This window comes from Leuciscus leuciscus (genome assembly GCF_965113295.1).
Source record: "Leuciscus leuciscus genome assembly, chromosome: 18".
Classification (NCBI taxonomy): domain Eukaryota; kingdom Metazoa; phylum Chordata; class Actinopteri; order Cypriniformes; family Leuciscidae; genus Leuciscus; species Leuciscus leuciscus.
In genome coordinates, this window is record NC_138742.1 from 38,689,315 (window position 1) to 38,694,636 (window position 5,322).

Here is a 5,322-nt window from a genome sequence, read left to right on the forward strand (position 1 = left end):
GAAGGTGAATAATCCTAAATCCGGTGCTGGAGTGCGGTGAATCCAATGACGAAGAACACGAACGGCAGGAAGACAAGGCAGGGCGAACACAGACACGGCAACTCCAAGGAAACACTGACACAGCAATCACAGGACCTCAACAAACAATCCGACACTGGAACAGAGAATGGTGTGAGTATATATAGGGAACGGAAATGAATCGCAGCTGTGAACAGTGATTGTGATGATGATGATTATCAGCTGGAGCGCTGACGGACACGTGAGCGGGACAACGCCCACTCACACATAAACAACATAGACACGAGACAAGACACTGCATGAAAATTGGGATTTCCGACCCCGTAAACGGCCGCAAATCTCCCTAATTTTCGGCAGTTAACGACAATTTACAGCCTGTGAACGTCGCGTTCGTCTGTGCCGAATATTGTCGGAAACGAACCATGACGTATGCAGAGCGCTCGCGCCGGAGGTGTGAATGGCTCTAATTACCATATGAATAGCAGCTCCCGCCAGAGAAAGGCTTGAATTTCCTCACTCACTATTGGTTGAACCCACGTGGTTTAAACAAGAAAAATCACTCGTGATTGGTTGGCAGATCTGTTACTATTGGTCACCCTTGCTCATTAAAAATTCAAAAAATTATAATATTCACATAAATAATAATATATAAATTATTTTTTTATATTCATAATATGCTATTCTGTGGTATATTCATGTCATTGTTAACCTATGGACTACACTATTATTACCATCAAGGACATGAATTTATAAAGGAATGGAAAATTTGCCAGGGACATGCTGTTTATTCAAAGAAAGAGCTTTATTAGCACAGACACAAAACAATATACACCTATGTACAAAGCATAGATCATCTGCACACACAACAAATTGGAAGCTCAGTGTCTGTTTTCATCTTCGGAGCTGTAGGTGACTAGCGGCGTTCTCTCTGAATTCGATCCACTTTGAAAACGTCTGTGGTGCGTCGCCCTGTATTTAGGAGTCGCCTCTAATCTCGACTGCAGCGTAGCACAGAGCTCTGTGAGCTCCTGGCTGGTGGTTGAACTTCATCGGACATCAGATCTATGGTGGCGCACTTCCAAATGCCCACGTCATCCTCACCTAGCACACCGTCTCGCTTCTAGCAGCTGTAAAAACAACCAATACAGACAATCAGTACTGTGATGCACTGTGAATGGACACAAAACATCTATTAATGCACTTGAAAAATAGTCACATTGACTAAAAATCTTACCCTCTTTCTTCTCGCTCGACTCCGAGCTGAACTCTTCACAGCTTCGGCCTGCAATGCCAGATCTGGTTGTTTGTACCTGAAGCTCCTGCGTACTGTCTCGTAGTACGTCTTACAGGCAGCTGGAAAACAATTAAATGAGAGTGATATGAATAAAAACAACGCAAGTCACAGTAAAATGAAACAAGGAGAAAATAGTAAAAGTTACTTACAATGTCGTCATGATCAGCGTCATGAAAATCTGGACTTGCAGACATAGCTCTGAGTAAATGTGAGGTTACGCCCTCGTTATGAGGCGAGGTTACTCTATGGAAACAAAATGTATGATTAAGATCGTAAACTATAACGGATCTATTTTCTTATACAAGAGAATGAAAGCATATTCTTTGAATCTTACCTTTAAAATGTTTGTAAGTTTTTATGAAAGTAAAAAAATAAAAGAATGTAAGATACTTTTATTTATTTTTTTTACCTTGCTCCAGTTCGTAGCGCCCACAATTTGTCTCAGAGTTGTGAAGATGGCATACTGCTTCCTGTAAATTACATGATTATTTACAATTATTAAACAAATAATAGCCATCACTCCCATGACCTCTTGCTTTATGATGAAATCATGAAAAACAGAATATTCTTACATTTCACAAGGCCTGACAAAATACAGCTGCAGGTAACTAGCGGCATTCTGTCTGAATTCGGTCCATTTTGCAGACGTCTGTGGTGCGTTGCCCTGTACTTTGGAGTCGCCTCTAATCTCGACTGCAGCGTGGTACAGAGCTCGGTGAGCTCCTGGCTGCGACAGGACGGAGGTCGCACAATCCATCCAGACACCCCGCCAACGATGCCGTCTTCCTCATCAGACATCAGGTCTATGGTAGCACACTTCCGAAGGCCCACCTCATCCTCAGCTAGCACACTCTGTCTCGCTTTTAGCAGCTGTTAAAACCAATAAAGACAATCAATACTGCGCAATGCACTGCGTATGGACAACACACATCTATTAATGCACCTGAAAAATAGTCACATTGACCAAAAACGAATCTAATCTAATAAATCTTACCGTCTTTCTTCTCGCTCGACTCCGAGCTGAATTCACCACAGCTTCCGCCTGCAATGCAAGATCTGGTTGTTTGTACCTGAAGCTCCTGCGCACTGTCGTGTAATATGTCTTTAAGGCAGCTGGAAAACAATTAATTGAGAGTGATATTAATAAGAACAACATAAATCACAGTAAAATTAATAAGAACAATATAAGTCACAGTAAAATTAATAAGAACAACATAAGTCACAGTAAAATTAAACAAAGGAGAAAAAATGCAACCGGGTGAAATTGCAGAAATACACACCGGAAGCAAACTATGCTTTTTGAAATTGGGGTTTTATTCTGACTGCTGTTTAAAATAAGTGACAGCGGTCAATGGAGGCACAATTAAACAGATAAAAGTCTGATTAAGAAAAAAGTTTGCCTTGTTCTAAGAGATTTCACAAGAAAAAAAAATAGATTTCACTAGTAAAAAAAAAAAAAAAAAAGAAATTGTAGAAACAGTTTACAGTAAATTTGAAGATGACAATCAAATGTCACAAAAAGCTTAACCAGTGGATCAATGCCCAAATCCACAGAATACTTAATTCAAACTGAAATGCAGTGTAATACACTGCAACTGGTCAGATTTAAATTGATTTCTCCAAACCAAAATATGTTAGGCTACAATTAAATACGATAACACAAACTGGAATACTGCAGTGGCTGAGGTAACTTAGGCCTAAGTTACAAGAGAAATAAAAGCACTTTAACAAAGCCACAACCCACGTTTAATCATGCCATGCGGAACCAGAAATATGCATTTAACCATAAAGTTATACTGTATAATCACAGAATATAGATTCAACTCATTAACAGATTTATCAAATAAACATGCCATCAGTAATTTCCCCCATAAACCATAAAACGTACATACCCAATCCTTTACCGTCCGATCACCACGAGGTTCACTCGTCACACATGCGCTCCAAATAAATCTATAAACAAAAATGTACACATCAAATGTTCTTTTAACTTCGCTTCACAACTTATTTGTGCATATTAAAGATATTGGAGTAATATTTACCGAGAAAGAAGACCGTATAACACAGAATCCGATCGATGCACGCACCGTCATGGAGCTCTCCTGAACAATGAAAAATGGCTGCCGTTCTCTGGTCGCGCGCACGCGTCCAGCACAAGTGAATAGTATCGCGAGAAGAGAGGAATTTCTTAAAGGGGCCACAAACATTTTTAATGCAAAATAGAAACGAGGTACATTTTATGTAAACAACTCTAATCGTAGTTGTAACTCTATATGTACAGTAGGCATAATTCTTGTCATTGCGTATGTGTATGCAGCATGAGTCAAATACAATCTTCTGTTCGTGTTGTATTATGCACAGTGGTTGGGCTCTAAGAGATTGTGATGCTGTTTGCATGGAATGCACATTTTACCTTTGTGGCAAAGCCTGATTGAAATTAATTGTTGAAATAAATGGTTTTGTGTCTTTTTTACATAACATTGGCTATTGCTAATGACACATAGTAACTAATCTAGCTACTTTCATTAAATATATCAATTTAAGCTAAAATGTAAGAGGGTCATTCTATGAAAATGTCCATTTTTCTGTCCCTAGCCTTTACAGAAATATTACACTTAAAAAACACTTTAGGGTTACAATTTCTTTACATTTTAAAATAAAACAATATGTTATTTGAACAATTACACCCTCTTGAGCCATCAATGTGGCAATATTTGATTTTTATGAATTATATAGAATTTCAAGCACCACAGAAGTGCTCGTCCCCAGTCATGTACATAGGGAAAATGCTTTATTTTGAGGTCAATAACAGATTTTTACACCATTTAAAATACAATAATGTATACATAACTATCAAATATATTATGTAAATGATATATATATAAAAAATGCAGAATACATATTATAAAATTTATAATGAAAGTAGTGGTCCCCTGGAGTTGTGTCACTGGTGTTACTGTTAAACAAAAATCTCTTATTTTGAAATAAAAATCACACTGCTATAGCTTATGTTTGTATGCAGGCCTACGGAATTTATATTCACAATACTTAATAACTAATATTATTTTATTGCATTTATATTAGTTGTTTGAAGAGTTACAAAAAAGCGGTCGGTCTTAACACAAGTTTCAGCCGGCAAGTCGGTCGGACTAAAAGGGGGAAAAAATAAATAATTGGGTCGGTAGGCTACTAAATTGACAGGGTCGGTCGGGTTACGGCAAACAAGAATATTTTTAAGGATGGCCTTAGACTATTGTAACTCACTTTATTTTGGGCTATCTCAGGCCTCTCTCTCTCGTCTACAGCTAGTTCAAAACGCAGCGGCTAGACTTCTCACCGGGACACGCAAATATGAGTCGATCACCCCTATTTTATTCAAACTCCACTGGCTACCTGTCACATTCAGGATTGATTTTAAAATTTTACTATTTGTGTATAAAGCTCTTAACAAACCGGCCCCCCAATATCTGACCAATCTCCTCTGCCCGTACACCCCATCTCGTACTTTGAGATCCAGTGATCACTGTCTTCTCATCGTGCCCAGATCCAGACTTAAAAAACGAGGCGACTGCACTTTTGCAACTGCAGGCCCAAAACTTTGGAACAGTCTACCCCTCTATATCAGACTAGCTCCCTCAATTTCCATCTTCAAAACATCCTTGAAAACTTTTAATACCCCTTGACACAACTATTTTTATTTTTTTTAATTGTCCTGTTTCTGCCCTGCATTTTATCTATTGCCCTGTACAGCACTTTGGTCAGCCTTGGCTGTTTTTAATTTTGCGTTATAAATAAATATTGTATTTTTTTTAGAATTAAGTTAATACCTTTGAGTCACCTGGGATAAAACTCCCCCTGCTACCCTCATTTGCATTTGTAAAGCTCACAGCAGTCTCATTTACATGTTAAAGCATTAGAGGGAGGGGGGTCACGGGGCAAGCAAGTCCCACGTCAATTTCCGACAATTTCTGACAGTTTGCAGTGTTGCCTGTAAATTGCCGTTTGCAGTC

At 38.6% G+C, this 5,322-nt stretch overlaps 1 long non-coding RNA gene across 2 annotated transcripts; it reads right to left on the reverse strand.

Moving 5' to 3' along the window:
• Window positions 1–315: 315 nt before the first annotated feature.
• LOC309480024 lies at window positions 316–4,861 on the reverse strand. 2 transcript variants are annotated; one of them, XR_014199510.1, is made up of 8 exons: window positions 3,355–4,861; window positions 3,205–3,265; window positions 2,307–2,425; window positions 1,885–2,182; window positions 1,722–1,782; window positions 1,462–1,555; window positions 1,253–1,371; window positions 316–1,145 (listed from the first exon to the last, which is right to left on the reverse strand). It is a non-coding gene; the product is annotated as an uncharacterized lncRNA (long non-coding RNA). The 2 variants fall into 2 exon arrangements; XR_014199511.1 differs by having other exon boundaries at window positions 317–1,145; window positions 3,205–4,858.
• Window positions 4,862–5,322: the final 461 nt, after the last annotated feature.